The 25238-nt window shown below is 51.4% G+C and overlaps 1 long non-coding RNA gene across 4 annotated transcripts in view; it reads left to right on the forward strand.

Annotated features, from left to right (window-relative positions):
* Window positions 1-25238, forward strand: part of LOC121011168 (uncharacterized) — a 192966-nt gene that overhangs the window by 159870 nt on the left and 7858 nt on the right. For all 4 annotated transcript variants that reach the window (XR_005781524.1, XR_005781523.1, XR_005781520.1 and 1 more), the window contains one exon: window positions 3974-4601. This is a non-coding gene — a long non-coding RNA (uncharacterized LOC121011168). The remainder of the gene's footprint in view (window positions 1-3973; window positions 4602-25238) is intronic.

Consider the following 25238-nt stretch of genomic DNA (forward strand, 5'->3'; position numbering starts at 1 on the left):
TCCTCCCCCTCCTCCCCTCCTCCCCCTCCTCCCCTTCCCCTCCTCCTTCCTCTCCTCAGCTCTTCCCCATCCTCCTCATCCTCCCTCTCATTATTTCCTCCCATTTTTTCCATCCCCTGCTTTTCCTACTCCCCCTCCTCATCTCTCCCCTTTCTCTCCTCCCCTTCATCTTTTTTCCCTTCCTCCCACCTCCTCTTTCCTACCCCTTTCTTTCTCTCTCCTTCTCCTCCTCCTCTTCCTTCTTAAATCAATCCACACTTACTTGCCTTTAATTTGAAGTGTTGTAGTGATCAGGAGATTTATCGTTAAAGAAAAATCAGATAACCCTGGAACTGTGGACTTAATTTATAGGAGTTCCTCTGTTTTGCTCTATAAAATGGGATCAGTTCCACACCACATGCATTGATTTGAGCATATGTCTGTTTTTGCCAGTCTTCTGGGTCCTGTGAAGAATAAGAGAAGAATAAAAAGGACAGCGTCCTCCCTGTTAGCAACTTCCCACCTCAGTGGGTGCCTCCTGTGCGATGGGAACTTTCTATCTGGAGACACTTGAGACAGACCGCAGTATGTGACTGTACGCAATTCACATCCAGAGAGAGAGGCTCAGACTGCAGATGCCAGCTGACATCGGGTTGAGCGTGGGCTGGAGGAAGGCGCCATTGATCGTGTGCTGCTTAAACCGAGCCCTGATGTTTGGAATGATCTGGAAGGAATTGGAGGGATGGACACTCCTGATTCTGACAATGGGACGAGCACGCTCTGCCCAGATTCCTTGTTCCTGCACCGTGGGGACTTGCCTTCTTATTTCCTCGCCCTTCTCCCCGCCATGGCAGTCCCCTACCCCCAAATCTTTTTGGCTTCAGACCTTTCCTCCCTGCTTCCCTCTCACTGGAAGTAACCAGCCCTGCCACTCGTGCTCACTGCACAGATGTTTCCCTCGGGGCTCCCAGAAGACCCAGATGTCCTAGTGCAGTGGAAACAACGTGTGTGACACACTGGCCGCAGACTTGGAGTTCACGCTGACCTGGGTCTGGATCCGGCTCTGCTTGAAACGCGTGGCCGCGGGCGAGCTGATCGGCAGGTTGGGCCTCTACATCATCTCCTGTACCTCAGGGCTATTTCCTGGATGAAATGAGATAACGCATGGGTAAAAGGTCTGGTGCAGGTAGAGACACCCCCAAAAATACTGGTTCCAGCTTTGCCCCAGTTTATTTCAGCCAAGCCTGATGGCAAAGAGGACCAGCCAGGGGGATGGAAGAGTGAAAGCACTCACACTGGGGAATCTGATCACACTGGCCTTGGTCCTGGTTCCTGATTCCAGGAGAGTGACTTATCTGGAGTCTTCCCAGGAGCTGTGCTCAGGACGAAACTGGACAATGTACGCGAAGTGGTGCACCCAGAGGTTGACATGTAGAAAGTGCTACAGCATCACCGTCGTGGCTGAGCCCAGGCCACAGAAACTGAACCCCGTGGTGGCTTCGGGCAGAACATTTGTACCAGCCTTAGAAAGATGATGAAATACGTTGCAAATGATGGATCGTCTCTACAAAGCCTTTACACAGATACGCGCTCCATTTCTAGTAGGGGTTCCTGGGGGCCGGGATCATTTGGAAATAAATAGGGCCTGGGAGCACCAGCACGACCGATGTTCTTGAGTTGCCCTTGGGAGCTCACACACAACATCCCATCCTCAGGATTCACATGATGCCGAGGGCTCATCACGTGTCAAGAACAGAGTAACCAAACCCGGGGCAGTTGGCATTCTGGGGCGCTTTGTCTGGTGACCTAACAGACAAAGCCAGCATATGGACAACAGCCTGCCAGCCTGCTTCAGGCAGGGCAGAGCCCAGGGACAGGGGGCTCTCCTCACCTGCTTGTTAGAATGACAGCAGCAGAAATAGGTCAAAGGTGAATGCACCGAATATCTTCCTGTTTTCAGGTGCACAGCAGGATTGAATGGTTGCCTCATCCCAGGAGCCCGCAGAGGGTGAACGGGCAGAACTGAAAAGGGAAGGAGACTCAGCTGAGAAGAGGCCAACCCCAGCGCATTTTAAATCAGGGCCCTGAGTGCCCTGGGCCTTCCCTGGGACTCGGCCTCAGGGCCTGCTTTTATTATCTTTACACCGCTCGGGTCCACGCAGGTTTGGCAGGCATGAGACACGGAACAGAGGGACCCAAGTGAATCAGCCTTCAGGAATAGAACTGCTTGCAGGAAAAGTGCTCTTGCTGCGACGTATTTTCATGCTTCTAGACCTGCTTAAAATACGTGGTGTTAACAGAGCCTGCCCTTACTATGAGAAGGTGGGCTGTGCAGCTGAGACCAGGCAGGAATACGCTGAGGACACCAGTAAGAGCAAAAGCAGCTCAAACACATTGAGTGCTTACTATGTGCCAGGCACTTCTGAGCATTTGACATATGTTAATGCAGGCAGTCCTGCTTTTTAATCTTGATTTCCCTTACGAATTTGCTCTGTGTCCTTGAGAACTTACCCACCTTCTTTAAACAAAGAGAGAATCACATGCATTTCATAGCTTTGGGGAGAGAATTAAATGTAGATAATGTGGGGGCGCCTGGGTGGCTCAGTCGGTTAAGCGTCCGACTTCGGCTCAGGTCGTGATCTCGCGGTCCGTGAGTTCGAGCCCCGCGTCGGGCTCTGTGCTGACAGCTCGGAGCCTGGAGCCTGTTTCAGATTCTGTGTCTCCCTCTCTCTGACGCTCCCCCATTCATGCTCTGTCTCTCTCTGTCTCAAAAATAAATAAAGGTTAAAAAAAAAATTAAAAAAAAAATAAATGTAGATAATGTAGGTAAAGCGTGAGGAGGTGTTCCGTGATGGTGACCAATGTTATTTTTATTAATAATGTGAACTCTCCTGTTTATTTTCTTCCTTTGTACCTGTTTCCCAAGGCCTTGCCTGCCCAGGACCCATCCTTCTGAAAGTGGGAATACAGAGATCCACCTTCTCTCTCTGGGTGAGCTCCTACTTAACCCTCAAGACCCATTTCAAAAGTTCCCTGCACTGTGAAAGCTTTGCCAGTTTCCAGAGTGCAAGACAAATTGCTGTCTTTGCCATGCCTCCATCCTGGCCCTCACTACATCGTATGGTAATTGTGTCTGTTTATGCTCTATCTTCTTGACAGCTTGGAAGTTTCTGGAGGTGCAGTAACAACTGCACTCTCCTAGCTTAGCAGTTCTCCAGGTGCAGTCTGGAGACACCTGGGAGCCCACGAAACTCTTTCAGGGGGTCCTTGAGGTCAAAACTATTTCCATAACTCTAGGACGTCATTTGCATTTTTCATTCTATTAACATTGGTAGCGGTGGTGGGTAAAACTGACGTTGGTTTGAATCAAGGATGTGGCATATCAAAATGTACAAGGAATGGCCATATCTGTGACCGTCACCCAGTTGCATTAAAACACATGAGACTGGCACGTGTGTAAGGACACCAAGGATGTCCCTAATGAGGCAATGAAATGGTTAACTTTATGAAACCTCGACCCTTGCCTTTTTTTGTTGTTGTTCATTTGTTTATTTTGAGAGAGAGAATGTGAGCAGGGGAGGGGTGGGGGGAGAGAGAGAATCCCAAGCAGGCTCTCTGCTGTCAGGACAGAGCCTGACACGGGGCTCGATCCCACAAAGCTGTGATATCATGACCTGAGCCGAAATCAGGGGTTGGACACTTAACTGACTGAGCCGCCCAGGCGCCCCATCGACCCTTGTCTTTTTAGTGATCTGTATAAAGAAAAGCGGGAAGGACGGATAAAGCATTTTGGCTGCATACAAAAGCACCATCGTTGCAGGTAGCGTGGAGGAAAAGCTCACATGTGGTCGAATTGTGAGCTGAGTCACTCATTGCTTTTTCACGACACATGCTTTTTGCTTGAAAGAACAACCAACGAGCGCCATGCTTTTTCAGATTTGGGCATTTTGCAGATGTTCTCTCAGAAATGAATTAAGCGAGCCTGTCATTTTAGGGAACGCAACTGGCAGTATTTGTTACCGGCGATAAAGTTCGAGCTAAGTGAAAAGCAGAAGTTTGGAAAACTTTATCTGCCATTCTGAACTTGACGCCTTCTCATCAAACGTCCTGGAGGAGAACTGCGGCGATACTGGTGACTTTGAATTCGTGATACTGTACAATGAAACATGTCAATGTTTGGAAAACCTGCAGGAGTCTGTGAAGCAGTTGTTTCCCAATGAACAATCAAGATGTTAGGAAATCTTGCCTGGGTAAGAGATCCCTTCAAAGTGGGAGACAGACCAGTGGATTTTAATGGGGCAGAGTAGAACAGTTCGGCAGCACAGTTTGGGATTTTACGTTGCAGCTACGCTTAACCAAAACTTGTCAAGTGTGACCATAGTACCAAAGAACACCCATCATTATCCGAAAAGGCTGTTAAACTGCTTCTCCCTTTTCCAACCATGTATCTGTGTGAGGCCAGATTTTCTCTATACCTTTTAACCAGAACAAGCTATTGCCCCAGACCGAAAGCAGAAGCTGATCTCAGAATCCAGCTGTCTTCCATTAAGCTGGACATTAAAGGGATTTGAAGATATGTAAAACAATGTCCCTCTTCTCACCAGTCATCTTTGTTCTGTAAGGTAGAGTTTATTTTTTTATAACTTTTTTAAGTTTATACTTATGTATTTTGAGAGTGAAAGAAAGCAAGTGGGGGAGGAGCGGAGACAATCCCAGGCAGGCTTCAGTGCTGTCACAGAGCCCCGTGCAGGGCTCGCACTCACGAACTGTGAGATCATGACCTGAGCCTAAATCAAGAGTCGGACTCTTAACGGATGGAACCACCCAGGCATGCACGATAGAGTTTACTTTGTAAAATATAGACACGTTTTGATTTCAAAACATATGTGACATGTTACCGTGTAATGGGTTGTTTTGAAATGAATAAATTCATGCATATTTGTTTTTTTTTTTTTTAATTTTTTTTTTCAACGTTTATTTATTTTTGGGACAGAGAGAGACAGAGCATGAACGGGAGAGGGGCAGAGAGAGAGGGAGACACAGAATCGGAAACAGGCTCCAGGCTCTGAGCCATCAGCCCAGAGCCTGACGCGGGGCTCGAACTCACGGACCGCGAGATCGTGACCTGGCTGAAGTCGGACGCTTAACCGACTGCGCCACCCAGGCGCCCCAATTCATGCATATTTGTACAGTTCTTCAGTTTTCGTATCTTATATGACAAACAGCAGCCAAAGCACTCTGGGGCCTCTCCTCAATAATTTTTAAGCACGTAGAGACATCCGAAGACCACGGATGTTGCGAACCGCTGACTCGTGGCCCGGCACATAGTGGGTACTCACTAACTAGATGTGGTGGCCAGGCCTTTGAAGGCGATGACAGGCCAGGCTTCCTGGTTGCGATGTTTCTCTGTTCTTCGAAGGACGGTGTCTGGACGGCCTGGTCCTTGCTCCTGTGATGCAAAGCGGGGCTGGACGCGGTGACCTTGGAGCTCCTTCAGACTGAGTCCCACCGCCTGCTTTATGCTAAGTGAGATTACTGGTGAGCCCGCACATCCACATCCCAAAATCACCAGTGTGGGCTGCAGGTTCTAATTCCGTTTCTTTTCTGCCTTTATTGCTGGGCTTGGGCTTACAGTGGGAAGCCTGCGGAATTGCCGAGACAGTAATTTGCAATGAAATTTAAGAAATGTTAGGGGTCAACCCTGGGGCAGATGTAGGCTATTTTTAACAGGCCATTTAAGAATAGAGCAAAGGTGGGCCACTTACCACTCAGGCCTTCTGGCTGCCTTGACAAGATGCCTCCTTAAGGAGGGGAAATGCTGATTGCTCTCTCCTTGCTCAAAGGTGGAAAAAGGTAGGGGAGCAGTGACCCTTCCCTGACACCCTGTAATCCAGTCTCCCCTCTCCTTCCTCTCTCTCCTGCCCTGGCTGATCCCTGCGGACCTGAAAGAGAGCATCTTCCCAGGCCCACCTGTGTGGCTGCCTGTCATTAGAGCCGAGGCTATGATACACGTGAGGAACCAGTAATGGGGCCTGGGAACAAATCTAATTAGCTAATGTGTGAAAACGTAAATAAAGAGACCAACCGCCTCCATGACTTTCAGGGCTTGTGGAGGTTGAGGTGGCCCTGGGCCTTTAGTGCCAACGCGCTGGGGCTCCTTTTGCTTGGGTCTCAGTTGTGGAGGGACCACCAGGAAGACCGGGGCTGGGTTATAGCTTTCGATGGGGACAGATGCCTTTGTACAGTCTCTTAGGTGGAGTCTCCCAGGCATTTTGGGGATCAGGCTGGGGACCCACCTGTGAGGGGGCGTGAGTGGCAGGCCTGGCAGGGGAAGTTGGTCTGCGGTGCAGCTGCAACAGAGGCCTCAGCCGACCCGCGGGGAGCTCGGAGCAGGGGCAGCCCCAACAGTGGCCCTGGAGTGATGCAAGGGGTCTCTGCTTTGTTCCCCCGTAATGGTCTGTCCCTAGTTGCCAGCTGTGCCCCACACCAACCAGGGTGGGGGGAGCAGAACAGAAAGCCACACAGTCCCCCTGAGTCTAGTGCAGTTCCCGGAGACGGACTCAGCGAGAGCCACCAGCAACCTGGAAGCAGAGGAACAGGTGTCCAGGTCCTAATGGGTGACCTGAGCAGTGCATCGCAGCACAGTGCGCACAGGCAACAGGAGACCGTCTGAAGATGCCGGGAGTGAAGGATGCAAGTCAAGGCGCGGGCAGAGCCGGAAACAGCACGTTTCGTTTTAAAACAGAGAGAGGGGGCGCCTGGGTGGCGCAGTCGGTTAAGCGTCCGACTTCAGCCAGGTCACGATCTCGCGGTCCGTGAGTTCAAGCCCCGCGTCGGGCTCTGGGCTGATGGCTCAGAGGCTGGAGCCTGTTTCCGATTCTGTGTCTCCCTCTCTCTCTGCCCCTCGCCCGTTCATGCTCTGTCTCTCTCTGTCCCAAAAATAAATAAACGTTAAAAAAAAAAAATTTAAAAAAAAAATAAAAATAAAAATAAAAAAAATAAAACAGAGAGCGTATTGCTCCAAATAAAAGGAAAGGAAACATAGACGGTACTTGATGTCTGTCTGCTGAAAGACTGGATGAAAGGATGAATAAAACGGTGAGATTGTGTATGGGAATCCAATACGTAAAGAGGGTAACATTGCTCTTGGGCAGGTGTTGAACCTTCCTGTGCCTCAATTTTGTCATCCTGTAAAATGGGAATGATAATGGCACCCTCGTGGATACTTTTGTGAGGATTAAATAACAATGTGTTTAAATGCTTATTAGCAAAGGGCCTGGTATTCAGTAAGAATTGGAGAAGTGTTGTCTATGATGAGGGTTGTTGCTATTGTGGGGGTGTGGTGGTTGCTGTCATGCAAAGTGCTCTCCCACCATGACAGTCTCTAGGTACAGCCATGGCATCTGCCATCTCCCAAGAGCACAGTTGCAAACCAGCAATCTACAGGAGACCGCGGAGGCACACATGTGGTTTGGGGCTGGCTCCGGTTTGTCTGGGACAAGAGTTTCTCGAAGAGTATGGACACTGGTACCTGGGGTCTCTTTAGTGGGGGACGCATAAAGCTTAAAGCAAGGGTCTCGTTTCTGTCCTGTCTCACCCTTGATTATCTCAAGGAGGAAGTCTCCGGCTGCTGCTGGGGTGTCCCTAATGCCTCTCTTAACATTTGCTGTTTTCTCTTTTTTTTTTTTTTTTTTTTTAATTTTTTTTTTTCAACATTTATTTATTTTTGGGACAGAGAGAGACAGAGCATGAACGGGCGAGGGGCAGAGAGAGAGGGAGACACAGAATCGGAAACAGGCTCCAGGCTCTGAGCCATCAGTCCAGAGCCTGACGCGGGGCTCGAACTCACGGACCGCGAGATCGTGACCTGGCTGAAGTCGGACGCTCAACCGACTGCGCCACCCAGGCGCCCCTGTTTTCTCTTTTTTTAATGACGAGAGAGTAGGCTGCAGACTCAGCAACGCCCCTCCCCCCAACCCTGGGGGGGGGGGGCAGAACCTGGCTGGATTTCAGTAGCATTATCTTGCTTTCAGTGTTCTCACTTTTCTAGTGACCATCTATTTATAAGCAAAATCTGTTTTTTTAATTACTGTTGTGACAGAAAGATTCTTCGTAACGTAAGTTTCATAAAAATGAGTAAACCAACTTAAAGAAAAATGTGAAATAACTATGCAGGAGGGGCGGGGGTTACACAAATGACTAGATTGAGATGCACTGGGTTTAAGGGACCGGACAGGAAGCGTTCGGGAGGCAGAATTGGCAGGGCTGGGACCCGCCTGCCTTCCTCTGCACACAGTTTATGCCACAGAGAATGCCCCCTGCCTTCTCATCTTCTGTGTGGCTCCGATTGAGCACACTTTCCCATCCTCGCTTCAGAGCCTCTTCCTTCACAGAGTTTCCCCCCCCCCCCCACCCCAATTCCTCCCGGGCGAGGAATCTCCCTGCTCTGTTCCCATAGCACCTCAGGGGCAATAAGGCTTTTCTATTCCATTAGAGCAGGTACAGACTAAATTCCAGTCGTTTGTACATAGCACAACACAGAGCACACAGCAGATACTCAGATGTTCACTCTGAGTCTGCACGTCACCGAACTGTGGCCAGATGATAAGCATGCGCACTGATCCAGGCCAATGTTGCCAAAGATGGAAACTGCAGCAAAGTGCCATGGGGCCCCCAGCTGCCAGTTGCTTGGGCCTGTGATTTAAAACTTTACAATGGTCATACTTAGTTAGCTTTAGCTAAACCTGATGGGGGGAGGGTGTGAGGGCTGGGTGGTGAAGGACAGAAGCAGGCAGCCGCCATCCCTGTTTCTGTGAGAAGTCCATTAGAGCTGATAGCTGCGACAGCTCCTCTTTTGTCCCCAGGAGCCATCTACTCTCATCAAAGCCACTCGCACTCCTCCTCCCCTCCTTGTGACCCTGTTGTACCCTGCTCCCCATCATAAGTGATCAGCCTTCAGTGCCGATTATGTTAGCCGCTGATTGTGTTAGCCGCTGATCGGTAGGAAAGAGGACCGAGAACCAACAGTCTTCTTTCAACATGACAATGACCTTCTGTCTGTCTTCCACCTGGGGAGAGAGAGTTTGGCCTGGCAGAAGGCTCTCCACAGTGCTCTGATGCGCAGACTGGGATTTGAACCTCCACCTCCTCCACTGATGGCCTTGTGACCTTGGGCAAGTGACCACCCCTTTGGTAGCCTCGGGTTTCTCATCGTGATTGCGGCCTCCACGTTATACCAGTGGAGCTGGCGCAGTGACGGGCAGGTGGCAGGGAGCTCCTGCTCCATAAACTTCTGGCTCTGCCACCTGGTCTGCTCCAGGGTTGCAATGGGGTGAGGGGCATGTCTGGGGAGACCATGTGAAAGGGAAGGGGCTCCTGTCTCCCGTTGTAATGGATACAAATGAAAGGTGAGACCCCATTAAAATGGGAAATCCAGGATTTGTAATTCTAGAAGCTTAGCACCTCAGGGTGCTTGCTAAGATGCAGATTCCTGGGGGCTGGCTCCAAGGATCCTGGATACAGCCAGAAAGTGCATTTTAAATAACCCCCCAGGTATCTCCTGCATGTAGTTCCCAGATATAGGTATTTCCTAGATCACAGGGCTGGACGGTCTAGTCCAGAGGTCGCAAACGGGAACCACTGCTCAAAATTGAGAGTTTTCCATTCATACTGATATTCCTTGTTCTTTGGGAAAATCAGAAGCATTGCAATATCGGGCCTACTTTTCTACCTGACCAGGGGCCAGAGCTCAGTTGCTCCTGCCCCCTCCAAATAGGGCCATGGTTTTTATTTGACATCCTGATCCAAACTTGTGTTGTTGGAGTTTGTGGCCGCTAGCTGGTCCGGTCCCCTCACCTCACAGACTGGGAAACTGAAGCCCAGAGCCAAAATGGTTTAAATGCAGAGAGCCAGCTTTGGATGCCCAGGTCAGAGGCAACCTCGGAAGAGCTGCTGTGTCCACTGTGGTGGTCCACTGTGGGTACACGGAAGCAGTGGGCGAAGGAGGACAAAGTCAGTGCAGGGCACTCCCGGGGAGGGGAGAAGCAAGCATGAAGACTCACAGGGCCCAGGACCAGGCTGTTGCAGGGCCCAGGGAGGCTGAAGGAGGCCGTGAGAGGTGAGGGGCAGATCCAAAGCTGCTGGCCCTCATGGGTGGGACAGTCTAGGGTGGCAGAGAGCTAACTATAGGGGGTAGACCAGGGGTACGGGGCCAGCATGGGCACAGGATGGAAGGGAGAGAGGAACGGGGGAGGAAGGGAGGGAGGGTCCTCTGCATAACCAGTCCTAAGGAGCAGGGAACAGCTGACGGCTCTCTCTGTCCCCACAAGGAGTGGGCCTCCTTGAGGCTGCAGAAAGCAAAGCCCAGAGATGGGAATGGGAGAGAGAGAGGGAGAGAGAGAGCGAATACTCCTGGTATTCCTTGAACCCCCAGATCCAGTTTGTTTCATGAGTTAGTAGGTACCCACCCCAATTAGGGCTGCCAGATAGGAAACAGGTTAGCCCATTAAAATTTGAGTTTCTGTCGGGGCGCCTGGGTGGCTCAGCCAGTTAAGCATCTGACTTCGGCTCAGGTCATGATCTCGCAGTCCGTGAGTTCGGGCCCTGCGTCCGGCTCTGTGCTGACAGCTCAGAGCCTGGAGCCTGCTTCAAATTCTGGGTCTCCCTCTCTCTCTGCCCTTCCCCCACTCATGCTGCGTCTCTCTGTCTCTCTCTCTCTATCTCTCTCTCTGTCAAATATAAACATTAAAAAGAAATTTAAAATTTGAGTTTCTGATAAACTAAGTATTTTTTAACATAAGTGTGTCCCATGCAATATTTGAGACCTAGCACAAAAATTATTTGTTTATCTGAAATTCACATTTAACTGGGCATCCTGTATTTTTTTAAAGTGTTTCTTTTAACGAAATTTTAAAATTTATTTTTGAGAGAGACAGGGGGACAGGGTGTGAGCGGGGACTGGGCAGAGAGGGAGACACAGAATCTGAAGCAGGCTCCAGGCTTCGAGCTGTCAGCACAGACCCTGACACGGGGCTCGAACCCACAAACCGCGAGATCATGACCTGGGCATCCTGTATTTTTATTTGCAATCTGCGACCCTAACCTCAACCCTCCTTTGGGTTTAAGCCAGGCTGGTTGGACTCATGAGTCTTGCAGTTAAAGGGATCTCAATGAAAGCAGATGGTGGGGAGGTGACTCAGCTTGCCTGGGGTCACAAGGCCAGCCAGCCAGTGAGCAGCTGGATTAGAACACAGGTCTGTGACTCAGAAGCCTGTGATTCCCACCCTCTTCACCCCGCCCCTGTCCAACAGCATGGGAGATGGCAGAGAACAGATGATCTGAAGCTCGTGCAATAGAAGTGGGTCTGAACAGAATGTGGACCAGGGAAGGGAAGAGAGAAGGGAAGGCGGACTCATAGTTTTGTCGACTGACGGAGGGGACATTCATTTTTTAATACTTTGTGCAGACTCACTCCCCGGATATTTGTCAAGCCCCCTACCGGGTGCAAGGCACTGTGCTTGTTTCTCTGATCCTTCCAGTGGGCTGAATAGTATCATGGTTTATCCTTCCCCTTTGCAGATGGGAGAGTGAGGCTCAGAGAGGCCACAGGTCTGGGAGCCGCAAGGAGCCCCGAGCTCCATGCCCTACCCTGCCACCCACGCAGCGGCCTGTCTGCTCCAGCGCTTGCTGTGTGTTCAGATGCAACCTCCCATCCCCTGCCTGAGCCAAGCAATGAAACCGAAACTGGTAGTAAACGTTCAGTCTGTGTCTGCCCTTGGTGTGTCTGTTGTGACATATACCTGATGCTTAATCCTGTCCCCCTGCATCAGGCCACACCCCTCCTTGCATGTCCCCAGTGTGGTGCCCAGCCATGTCTCCTTTCCGTGTTGTGGGGTAGAGGCTGCTGGGGAGGGGGACAGGAGCTCAGGGCCTCAGCGGTGCCGGTGCCAGAAGTTGGATCCTGGCCTCTGGTGCCATGGTGACGGTTACTATAGAAACGCACAGGCTGCACTCAGCAGGACTACCGGGATGTGAGCAGGTTTTCACAGACTGGAGCCAACCGAGGGGGGGGGGGTCTTGGTAGTGGTTAGAGACCCCCCACACACACACCCCAGAGTGAGGGCCAAGTCGTGTCTGGGGGCTGCCCCACTGTGTCTCCATCTTTCTCTCCTGCCACTTCCCACTCATCCCTTCTCCTTATTCCATGCGGTCTACAGTCTCAGTGGCTCTGGCTGCTGTTTTCTCAGTCTGGAACAACCCTTCTGGCTTCTTCACTTGGCTAATTCCTCCTTACCCTCCAGGCCTCTTCCTGACGCTTTCTTCTGTTCCACAAATATTTACTGAGCGTCTAATAAGAACGAGACACTGTTCTGGTCACTGGGGACCAAGGCAGACAAGGGCCCTACTCTCATGGAGATGCCAGTCTCCATCAAAGAAGCGTGCAAGTAAATGAATGAGAATACATTCAGACGGAGCCCCGGAGAGAACAAAAGGAAGGCGATGAGGCAGGAAGTACTGGGTTGTGGGGATTGGAGGCCAGGGAAGGTATGTCTAAGGAGCGACATCTGTCCTCCCTGAGCCCTCTGGTTCTCCTCACTTGCGTGGTCTGGTCCCTGAGTCACAGGGACCAGATATAATGTCACTGCCTGCCTTCCACCCTAAGGTACTTTTTTCCTTGAAGGCAGGAGCAAAGTGTCATCTGTCTCTGTATCCCCAGTGCCGGTGCATAGCAGGGACTTGGTAAGCCATACGCATTTACTGAGTGTGACCCACGGGTCGGGCAATGTCACACATAGCTGACGTGTCCCCTTTATATTGGTTCCATGACATAACTGTGATCCGATCACATTTGATTGTTTTAGAGATTCAGGAACCAGCCTCGGCCAGGTTTAGTCGTTAGCTTCAAGTCTGCTGGCTAGTGCTTAGTAGGGCTGAGATCCAAACCCAGTCTGGCCCTCCATGCTCCTTTTGTGGATCGTGATGACAGCTTAATGGAGATACGATTCACATAGTATACACTCCACCTTTTTAAAGCATACAGGTTAGTGGTTTATTCATAGAGTTGTGCGTCAACTGAGTTCCTCCAGCCAGGGCCTTCAACCTCAGCCTCATAGGAGGACCTGAAGTTCAGAAGTTGGGTGCAGATTATAGACTTAGAACCCGGGAGTCCTGTGTGGGCTGGCTGCATTTCTTTTGGCATATCACTATTGAGATTTTGCTTAGTGGCATTTTAAATGGATATGCTTGGCCTCTCTGAATTAAGACCCCAATTCTTCACTGGAAATCTCAAAACAACCTACGGACAAATAAGTTGAATTCCAGGAGAGCCTTCAGAGTGCTTTCCTAGCTGAAACACGGGGCATGCGGTCCATGCAGCCACTCAGAATGTCTGGAATTCACCAGGCTGCGTTTTTAAAGCCCGAGGCTTCGTGGAAGCCTGACTCGATGGCATGTGCTGGCACAGAAGGGGCTTCAGCCAGAGGGAGCCAGGAGCTCTTTGCACCCCAGGACCACTCTGGCCTCCCCTTCATGAGGAACCTGTAGTGTTCGATTTAACCTGTTTGCCCGGTTCACTTAGCCCCAGTACCAGTGAGTGGAGTAGGTGATCGGTCAGTTTATCCTTTTCCTAGTGGGATGGGCTCCATCGTCCCACATTTTCACCTCCTTCCCCCACCCGCCATTTAGCGAATCACATGTGGCCTGAATCTCACCTCTGTAGTTATTAAAGTATTGAAGGGGAATGGGTATAACTTTTTTCCCAGCCTGGTGCACAAAAGAGGTCACTTGGCTTTTCACCATGAACGTCAAAGCCCTCCGTTGCCCAGCCGAGCAGAATGTTCAGACTCTCTCCAGCCCCATCCCTCCCTCGTCAGTCTCTAGGGGTCAGGCTGCAGTCCAAGATGGGGGGAGGTGAGCCCTGGAGGACCTCCTCAGTTCTTGCATCATCTTGCTCGTGGCCTGCTCTGCGTCTCTGTCCGTACTCGGAGACAGGGACCAAACTTGGCCAGTTGAAGCCGAAAAATATTTCTTGAAGATTGTTTGTTGTGTAGCCTTGAGAGTTGTTCAGAGGCCGGACACTCGGGCTTGGAGATCACACATCTAGGAGCAACTTCCCAAACGGCACAACTGTTCCCCTGCTGGGCACGGACACTGCCACCAGCACCACCAACACCAGCAGGGCTGGACCCCGGATTGGGGGGATGATGCTGCCTGAAACCCAATTCACCTCACGGCCGCCGTCCTTGCCAGAATGGATTCCATGCAGTCCCTGCTTCTCAGTAGTGGCCACGTTCGTGTCCTAAGAGGGCATGTGTGATAGGAGAAACCAGGTTTACATGCTGTCTCTCTGGGTACAAAGGAGACTGACTGGAAAGTGAATTTGGACTTTTGTAAGGGGAAAAGTAGACTCATGAGGTGGAGAGTTCTCCCCCAGATGAGCAGCCCAAACAAGTAACCGGTTACTGACAGATCGTAGGCCAATTTGCCCATCTCTGCCCTGTACTTCTGTGCCACGGGATTTGGAGAGGGCCATCCGTTGGCCCCCCAAGTAAAGCCTTCTTTCCCCTTCTCTCAAGCCAACGGGTATCTGCTTGGCTGGCATTTCTATAACTAAGATGAGCCCCAGAATAAAGAAGCCTGCTCCAAGATGACCGTAAACCCACATGGACCCAAGTGGGAAGAACTGTTCCCCAAAGGAAATCAGAGTGCTGTTTCCAAAAGAAGAGATTCTGGGCAGGAACGACGACTCATACTCACCACAACTGGGAAATTGCACAGAATTGTATTTTATTTTCTTGAAACTTAAACTTAATTTTATTTTAATATATAGAGACCTAAGTCCCAAAGGTAGAATTTCTGGCTCAGAGGTCGTGTGTATTTTAAATCTGAACAGACATTGCCAGTATTTCCAAAAAGCTTCATAGTAATTCTCATCCCTTCCAGTAACGTATGAGCGTATCTTTTTCCTGCTCTTCCCAGCCCTGAAGTTTTTCTTTTTGCCCAGCTGAGAAAAGTGAGGCGTCCTTGCTGGATTCTGTATGCTCCAGTGACAGCATCTGTGTGTCTCCGCACTTTTGTATTCGTTATATACCTCGATTCCCCACCTGGGTGTCCTTTTTCTCCTCCCCAGCCTGCTGAGCTCCTACTTGGCTTTCAAAAGCCAGCCACAAGGCCCTGTACTTGGGAGGCTTCCCTAATCCTCCACAGTCAGCTTGCCTTCCTCCCTACTGCCTGCTCTCTCTGTGTTCCCCCCTGCCAGCCCCATCGCAGGGCACTAACAGGATTTGGGTCTCTGGAAGTCTTCCCCATAGCACTGTAAGAGAAGAGAGGATCCAGTTTTCTCTGCCTGAACTGTGCCTGGTGCAGAGCAGCGGCCCAGGGAATGTCCATTTGTTAAATGCCATTATAACAAAGCCTTTACACAAATGTTTGTGGGGTGAGGGAAGGAATCTTGTAAAAGGATGCTGGTGCTTGTAGCTGTCCAGGCAGGGTGAACTGGAAGGAGTCTGCAATTACAGAATCTGTGGGCAAAGCATCTCGGGGCCAGAGGGACCCTGAGGGCACCGTGTAGGCCTTGATCAGTTTAGAATTCCTACGATTCTGACATTCTCTGTTCTTTCTGGACTCAGGCATCCAAGGTCACCTCATTATGGCTCGCTCTGTGTGAAGACAGTACCCCAAAGGGGCCATCGATTTGGAATATCTGATCAGCTTTCTGAGTCAGATCCACTAGCTCGTAAAATCCAATAGATGTCAAAGATCTGTCAGGCCCATTAACCTCTGGAGGTCTATTAAAAGGCTGCTTTAGCTAAGGAGATTCTGTTTCTGTCATACAGACACCAGGGCAGCCAATTTGACATATGCCTGAGTTCAGTAAGTTAGGAAGGGGGCAGATTTAAAATGGGATAACTTGATCTCTGCTAGTTTTATCTGAAGACTCTGCCGTTTCTTCACTGGTCCACAGAGGGCATCTGCTAATTTGCCCAGCCCTGTGATAGGTATATGGGCGGGGGCTTCCTCCGGGGAACATTCTAGAACTTCTAGAACTAGGTAAAACCTGCCTCCAAGATAAAAAAAAAAAAAAAAATGAACCCAGTCCCTCCCTTCATAATATCCTATGCACATCTCTGTTTTATCCCTTATACCACTAAAACATAATTCTTTGTTGCCTGTGGGTCCTTCCTATTATATTGTGAGTGCCTTAGGAACAGTGTTTGTAGGGATTCACTCTAATAGGAAGGGAGGGACAACTGTAACCACAATTACTTGAGCAAAAAAAGAAATGTGGTTGGCACACCTGTCACAAGTCCTTCCATACGTGGCAGGATAGGCACTGGCAGGTTTCACGTGACGGCAAACCGAACAGCCCTGTGAAAAAAGAACCTTTCTCTCAGGAGAGCCAGCCAGTCTCCCGGGCTGGTTCCCACTGGCCCAGTGTGGGGCCACTTGCCAAACCTAAAGCATTCCTCTAGCAAAGCAGTTGCCATATTGTGCTGTAATTACTGCTCTACCTGCCTGTTTCCCATCCAGAATTATGACTTCCTTGATGGGTGGGACCAACTCCATCTTGCCAGTGTCTAGTTTAAGGCTGGCACACAATAAGTGCTTCCTGAATGTGTGGGGGGCGGGGCGGGGGGGTGGATGGATGAATCAGTGAATGAATGGATGAGTGAATGAGTGGAACTAACATTGTTGAAGGCCTTTGGTGTATGAGGCCCCATGAAATCCACCTGTTGGACGCCGTGTTTCCAAAGTGGTGCAAAAATATTCCCTACCTCCCATGCTTTTCTGGGAGGAGACCTTGTATGTCCACGTCAAGAGGCAGAGTCCATTTGCACTCCTCTTGAGTCCTTGTGGCTGGCACCTGTTACGTTCACTAGAATGTGAGGGAGGTGATGCTGGCTAACTTCTGGGCCTTCAGAGAGCTGTAGCTTCTGTCTTCACCTCTTGGAACACCCCTCCACGCCACACTGTGAGGAAGCACAAGCAGCCATGTGGAAAGGGGTAGCAGAAAGAACCAGAATTCCTTCCAGCAGCTCCTCAGACTTCCCAGCTGGTGGTCAGAACTAACTGCCTGTCACATGAGCGAGGCCTTCAAGCCATCCCTGGGCCTTGGCTGGCACCACATTAAAGCAAAAGAACCACCCAGTCAACCTACAAAATCGGGAAACATTAATAATAACAATAATAATATAATAATAATATTTTGTTCTCAATCAGTTCCATGGAAGTAGAGGCTCAGAGGCATTAAATAGCTTCCCTTAAATCACACGGTCCTTAGACAGTAGAACATCAGACTTGCAGCCAGGATGTGCTCAGAGAAGAAACTGATTTGGCCAGCCATTACTGATGGAAATCAGTAATAGGAAGGCAAACCATTTGACAAAGTCACAGAAATGCATCTTGGAGCCAGGCACTGGATTTGGTTAGAGTCTCTTTGAGGCCTCGGGCATGGTAGCTAGGTGTGTGGACATAAGGCAGGGGCTATACCAGCATCAGAGTGTGAGAGATGTAGGCTGCTGTGATTTACAGGGAGGGGGTGGCATAGAGTGTGGAAGTCAGGAGGGCGCATGCCCATCTGAAAGAGATGGCTACCACGAGGGCCCTGCCTATTGCTGCCAGGTGTGTGGGTCGGCCCAAGACCACCAGATCCTTCAGTATTTCAAAAGCACAACATATTCAAGTATCTCCATCTTGTTGAGTTGGGAGGAAGGCGGCGGGTGGGGGGGGCGCTTATGGAGAAGACATTTGAATTCCAGATCTGACCCACAGAACCCAGATTTTGATTTTTTTTTTTCGAAAGAACTTGCTAGAATATAGAACATAACTACTGTCTTTGTTCCAGCAGAAAAAAAGCAAATTTTTTTCACTATAAGCTCCATAAAGGGCTTCAAAATGTTGCTGGTTTTTGGTGTGTTTTTTTTTTTTTCCATAGTTAAGATAATTCACTGGGGACTCCTGGCCCATCTTCCACCTCCTAACTGGCTTTTGCTTCTCTGAGCTGTCATCATCCTATGAAATGCTGCTCTCTCCCAAGGGAGGCCAGCCAGGGAAATGCCATGTGGAAAGGAAGGCACCTCCTGCTTTCTTAGGCCTAGACACCCATGGGTTCTCATCCCACCAGGAGCCTGGTCCCTTGCAGGTACGGGGTCCCTGGTTCAGTCTGGAGAGATGTCATACTCTCGGCATACTGGCGGCCCCATGGCGCCCTCCTGGGCAGAAAGCATCTCATTGGTTGACCTCACTCACTGGGTCCAGGACCTGAAGGTGAGGCATCCCCAGGGAGGCTAAGCCAGACCTACAGTGGCCCTAGAGGTCCTCACTCAGAGAGGCCAGGTAGCCATGCTTCCTTCTGTCTAGCCTCAAGCTCACGACCTCTGTTTCTCTGTGTTCTTCTGCCCTTCAACAGAAGTGAAAACCTTCTGTGCTTCTCTATGTCTCATGGTGCCTCGTGCTGCCGCCTGGGTACATTTCACATCCATGAACTTCTTTACCATTTACGGCAACCCACCAGTTTTATAGCGGTGCCTGACCGGGGCTCAGAGAAGCGGGCGACTTGTTCAAGATCGTACAGTTGGTGAACATAGTAGACCTGGGTATTTTGTGATTATTTATACATTTATGGTTACTTATAGTTTTACTCAGCAAATTTTTAAAAGAATTCCTACGTTAACAATTGAAAAGTCCCCTTTCTCACCCTGATTCTCGTATGCCCGGTCTTCTCCCCACAGGCAGCCCACTCTTACCACCTTTTTGTATGTACTGAAAGTCATGAAATTGGGATGAAGTTGGGATGAGTTGGGATCAGCCGAGCTCCGTGGCCACTTGGTTACGGATCATCACCTCTTGGAGAAAAGAGGTAAAGGCCCCTCCTGGTCCCCGAGTTCAAGCAGACTGAGTGTATGGCCCTGGCAAGTGCCTCAGCCTCCTTGAGCCTCAGTTTCCCCACGTGCTGTGAGAACGTAGCTGCTTGGGTTTTGTCTGCGAAGATCAAGAAGTGTACCACATGTGCTTGCACGAAGTTGGGCAAAGGGATAAGGTTTCCCAATTCACTCTACTCCCTGTTGACCCTTCGTTCATTCCACGCCGTACCTCCAGCACCTCGAAGAGCGCCTGGCACATTGTAAGCATTCAATAAGTATCTGTTGCCTAAAAGAACAAATGAACCATTGGCCCGTGTGCTGGAGCTGCAGCTCACCAACTAGGTGTCTTTAGACTGGCCCCCTACCCCTCTCCTAGCCTCAGTTTCCCCATCTCTGAGGAAGTGGGTCCCTTCCTCCGGGTCTCAACCCACCCAGCCCAGTTTGCATCTGAAACAGCCTTCAGGGGCCTGTGAGCAGCCCAGGGGAAGTTGTCCTTCTGTTTCCCTGAATATTATTCTTCAACTTGCATCCATTTTGGAGTATTCAGCGTTGCCATGGTATCACAACTGATCCCTCTCTCTGTCTTTCTCTCTCTGTCTTTCTCTCTCCCTCCCTTAACCACTCTCCCTTCCTCTTCCCTGCACCTCCCACCCCACCCCAGCAGACAGTCCAGGGGCCTTAAAGGGCCAGCTCTGCAATTTCCAGAGAAGGATGCTTTCTGAAGTCACAGGATAGCTGTTGTTTCCTGGCCAGGCGTTCACTTGATTCTATCCTTTGGGGAGGCACATTGTAGCTAGGAGCTGTGGAGTCAGGGCTCCCCAGGGAAGGGCAGGCTGTCCCCAGGCTGCGAGTGGTGACTAGGCCTGAAAGGTGAGAACCTCATGCTACCCGGCTGATTCTCCAGAATCAAGCTGGAGGCAGAAATGGGAACGGTCTCCAGACGGACCTGTGGAACAGAAGAACCTGGTTCTGCCAGGGCCAGAGCACGGCAGACGTGAAGCCACTCGAGGGACAGTAATTAATGTTTAAAATGTGAGACTTGAATGGAGACACGGTTGCCCACAGACGCCACTGCCGTGGCTTTGAAAATGACAATTCTCAGATTTACTGAGATATAACGGACACGTAACGATGGTGCAAGTTTAAGCTGTTCGAGGTGATGGTTCGATACGTGCGTATATTGCAGTGTTGACCACAGTATCAGTTAATACATCCCTCACCTCACATAATTACCAGGTTGCTGTTATGGTGAGCACATTTAAGATTTACTCATAATGACTTTCAGGTCTACAATCCAGGATTATTAACTATCGTCACCGTGCTGCACATTAGACGCCCCGAACTTAACTCATCTTATGACTGGCAGTTTGTGCCCTTTGACCGACTTCTCCCCATTTCCCCCACCTCCCAGGTCGTCATAAACATCAGTCTACCTTTTGTTTCTATGAGTTCTCCATTTGTAGATTCCACGTGTAAGTGAGATCATACAGATCGTGTTTGTCTTTCTCTCTCTGACTTAGTAGGGATGGAAATTCTTAAAGACATTACCATGGTAAGAGGGAAGGGCCAAAGGTCCCATAAGTAACAAAGATTCTGGCAAAGGCTGCTAAATAGCAATCAATCAGAATTGTTATATAAATGAGGACTGTAATAAGTAATAACTGTGTGCCTGTTGGGTCCCCATTTCACTGATGAGGAAACAGTGGCCCGGAGGGGGTCCAGTACCTGACTGTGTGGTACCGTGTTGACGTGGTGAGACCGGAACCCTGTTGTCCAGAATCCCCCTCCCTGCATGGTTCCAGGTGTGAGCTGGCCAAAAGAGGCGTGTGCACAAAAATCCGGAGGTGGAGGGGAGCGGTGGCTACACTCTCTGAGATGTGTGACTGCGTTGGCTGTGGTGGCAAGTGAGACACAGAGTTGACAGTGGTCCCCACGGGCCTTTACTCTTTTGCGCTCTGTGTCCAGCTCTTCTCCCTTCACCCTCACAGCAGACGCATGGAGGCATCAGCTCCCCTTCCCAGTCCCATTCAGCTTCCCGATCGACTGGCCCGCGAGCCTTCTGATCCTCCCTGCCCCATCCAGACCTTCCTTCGCCCCCACTGGATAAGGCCAAACTCTGATAATAAAGCCCTTATTCCATGCCCCTTAGTGGCCTTCTCCCCACTTGAACCCTGACTAATACTTTGACCAAGGCACAGCTACTGAGAGATGGAAGGAACCTCAATTGAAACCCGGCGCCATAGGAGAAGTCTGCAGTTCTCTCTATGATGTCCTCGAAGATGTTGAGAGAGAGTTATCAGGCACCCAGGTGCCTAGCGCTGTGGCAGACTATGGATGACACCAACGAATGAGAAGCCGGGCTTGCTCTCAGGGAGCTTTCAGAGATAGAAAATGAACAGACACAAGGCATTGAGAACACCCACCTGTCAGGGTCTTTCCTAGCAGAGATCATGTCAACCACTGTAGTTTAATTGCGTAAGCTTTTGTGTAAGACAGAAGGCCATGCCCTAGGGTGGGGGTGGGGGGGCGGGGGCTGTGAAGGTGAGGGGCATGGGCGCTGGCCTGGTGGGGTAAATAATTACAGAGATTGTACCTAAAGATGCACATACCGACTGGTATCTGCTGTGTGCACTTGGCCAGCATCCAAGTCCTCTTCTTCCAGAGACTTGTTCCTTTGGGGAAGGATGTCTTCTCTAGTCTCATCCCATGTGGTCTGGGCTGATCCTTCTCCTTGGCCACAGTGAGTGGTTCTGGGTAGAACACATGGCCCAGGTTAGCCTGCTGAGGGTCCCCTGAAGGACTTTTGCTGGAACCCTGGGAAAGGGGCCCTCGTGACTCACTCCTCACCTGGCTGGTTGGGCTCCGGACCATCACGGAGTCTGAAGTTTCTTTGCCTCAGAGGACAGGGTTGCGTGACGCATATAAACCAGGGCCAATAGGAGGCTCCCCTCCCTCCAACAGGAGGGAGCCGAACCACATCAGGCGAGGAGGTCAGGAGGCCTTTTCTGGTTCCAGAGCTGTCTGTATGTTTCTTCTGCACTCCTTATCACAGACGCGATCACCCAGTTGGAGGATTATCTGATGACTGTCCCTCACAGATGCTGCAGGGGACTATGGGGAGCCGGAGCTAAATGGAATGAGGGTCAGTCCTTAGAGAGTGGTAGACAGAGCGGTGGGCTGCAGTGCTCATGCCCGTCCAAAGAGGGCAGCAGTGACCACTACAGGCAATCGGTGCCACGTGATCCTGGAATCTTGTTTTCTCAAGAAGCCAGAAACCTAGGCTTGGGTGTGAAGTTGCCTGACTTTAAATGCTGGAAGCCACTTTTAAGATAAAATAAGACATGCCTAGGGGCCTTGTTCTGCTAGCACTCTGCCTGTATGCCCTGCACCAGCTCTAAGTGCCGAAGGGACAGGGCCAGCACCAGGCCCAGATATGAAGGGGGGGACAGGTGTTTCTTGCCGTATGTTTCTGGCTGGGCCATGGTGTGAGGAGCCAAGGGATCCAACTTTCTCGGCAGCACCAACAGAACTGCCAAGGCGCGTCTGATCGGCCTGGTGGCCCAGAGTCATCATGAGTAAGGACACCTATCTCTTGGGGCACCTGGGTGGCTCGGTCGGTTGAGTGCCCAACTCTTGCTTTCTGCTTAGGTCAAGACCTCGCGGTTCATGGGTCCGGGCCCTGCGTTGGGCTCTGTGTAACGGTGCAAAGCCTGCTTGGGATTATGTCTCCCTCTCTCTCTGCCTCTCTCTCTCTCTCTCTCTCACTCTCAAAAAAAAAAAAAAAAAAATATATATATATATATAATAAACTTAAAAAAAAAAAAAGAGCACCTATCTCTTTGCCTCTCAGGCAGCTGCAGAAATGGTCTGAGCGTTGCATCGTTCTGTTTACTACATGCCCTGACTTCCTCTATCAAGAAGGGGCCCCCAAACCCATGTCTTCCCAGCTGCCTTGCTAGGATTTCTGGAGCCTGAGGAAGACGCGGGCCCGCCCTGCCAGCTTCTGGGGCCCCTCTGAGCCCTGGGCAGCTTTGGGCAGCGAAGCATGTGGGAGAGACGATGGTGCCGCCTGTGGGTGGCAGGCAGGCTTTTGGTGGCAGACGTTGGCACCTGCCCAAATAAGCGACCTTCCCTCAGCCTGCATATTTCAGCAGCAGTTCAAACCTGCCAGTGGAGAGGGGGGCCCTGCCTCGAGCCCAAGGCCAGCTGGCCATTTTCCAAAGCCTGCCCGCACCAGGGGGGCAGTAAGCCATGGCACCCCGTCCGTCTCAGGGAGACTGCCAGCGCCATCCCTTGCGTCCCTCAGCATGGTGACTCAGACCCTCCAGGAATCTGGCCGTCCCGCCCCCTTCCGTACCCCATCTCTGCCACATCTCTGGGCACTTTAGCACCTACCCATCCATTCTGCAAAGATTTGCTGCCGCTATGTGTGGGGAGTGGGGAGGGGTGATGACAGTACCTACCCTCCAGTAGCTCCCAGTGGCAGATGAAGTTATCACAGACATATGTGTGGAAGTGCAAACTTTGCCGAGTGTCAGGGAGGTAAAGAACAGTGCGTCGTGGAGTATTAAACAAGGCATCTGACTTAGTCTGGGGGTGGGCGTCCGTGTCAGGGCAGAGTGTTCGAGCTGAGCCCTGGAGAGAGGTTTTGAGCAGGGAGCCCGACGTGCAGAGATGGAGGCCCCTTGGGCTGCTCCGTGAGAACAGGGTGGTGGGTGGTGGGTGCTCCCTGGTGGGTGCGGGGGAGCTGTCAGGAGGCTGTGACAATATAGTCCAGGAGGAGGTGGTGGGTGCTGGGAGGAGGGCGGTGGCAGCAAAGATGGGGCGGAGAAGTGGGCAGATTCGGGCTATATTTAGGAGGATTTGGTGACAGTTTGGACGAGTGAGTGGGCAGGTGCCAGGGTGCTGCCTGTATTTGTGGCTTATGCACCTGGGTGGCTGGCAGTGCCGTGGCTGGGACGGGGAATCCTAGAGGAGAAGCAGGCTGTGGGGAGGGGCACTGTGGAGAGCAGGGGACATCTGAGCCAGCCCAGGGCCGCCACCCGCTTTTCCCAGATGCGCTCTGCCCCTCATGCCGCCATGCTTTTCCGCGTACAGCGTTCTCTGCTTGGAACACTGTTTCTTTCTGCTTTCTGGGCCAAATGCCTATTTGTGCCCCAAGGCCCGGGTCAACTGCCCCCTTCTCTGTGCCACTCAGCTGCATCTGTTGTCGGAGCTTAGCGCATCACTTCGCTAAGTGTGGAGGGGAGGGGGGAGGTGGTCACCTTGGCTCCTGGGAACAGGAAGGCAGGGTGTGTGTGTGTGTGTGTGCACGTGTGAATGTATAGACAAAGGAGGGAGTGTGTGAGAGAGTATATACGGACGGTGTGCGAGCGTGCATGTGAGAGACTATGTGTGCCCTGTGCGTGCTGGAGGGAGGGAGGTGGGGGGGGAGGGGGGGAGGACCGGCCTCGCCCGTCTCCAGTGCTTCTGAGAAGACTCTATGTGCTCTGCTGCTCCGGGTCGGGGGCTCTGGAGCCAGGTGCACCTGGATTTGAGTCTGGGCTGTTCCGTGTAATAAGTTCTGTGGCCTTGGGCAAACGCTACCTTTCTAAGCCTGAGAATACTCCTCTGTATTAGATTCTGACAGCGTGTGCCGCACTGGGCTGGTGCGAGGAGGGAATAAGACCCTTAGCTGGGACCCGGTGTATCAAAGGCACTCCGACATGATGAACGTTCACAGCAACCTCCCCCATGCCCAGGGACGAGGTCTCCGCCCACCATATAGGTCTTGTCTCCTGGTTGTTCCTGCACATAGGAGCACGTACCCCTGCGCTCCTGGGGGCACCCAGCCAAGCAACGACCATTATGTGAATATGTGTGTTCTCTGGGAGCTCCCGGAGGGCTGGAGTGCCGTCTTGCCCTGCTTGGCATTGTCTCCCTGGCACCTAGCCTGAGCTGGCACATAGTGGGGTGCCACAAGCATTTATCAAATTAATGAGTGAATACAGAATGCTAGTCTCCTGCTCCCTTTTCTCCTTTCCTCCTTCTTTCCTGTTTCTTTGGGCCCGGCCCCCCCCCCCCCCCCCCACTCCCACCGGATCCAGGGCTGGCCTCACTGCCCTCCCTGGGTGGCACAAAGCTGGTGACCAGAACCTAGAAGGGAGGTGAAATGGCCGAGACAGATCTGAGGCGCCTCCTGACACTGCGTGGTGTGGCCAGTGTCTGTCAAAGAGCTGGCACTCCCAGGGGCGCCTGGGTGGCGCAGTCGGTTGAGCGTCCGACTTCAGCCAGGTCGCGATCTCGCGGTCCGTGAGTTCGAGCCCCGCGTCGGGCTCTGGGCTGATGGCTCGGAGCCTGGAGCCTGTTTCCGATTCTGTGTCTCCCTCTCTCTCTGCCCCTCGCTCGTTCATGCTCTGT

The sequence above is a fragment of the Herpailurus yagouaroundi genome, unplaced genomic scaffold (genome assembly GCF_014898765.1).
Source record: "Herpailurus yagouaroundi ecotype Mexico unplaced genomic scaffold, PumYag 29, whole genome shotgun sequence".
In the NCBI taxonomy this organism is placed as follows: domain Eukaryota; kingdom Metazoa; phylum Chordata; class Mammalia; order Carnivora; family Felidae; genus Herpailurus; species Herpailurus yagouaroundi.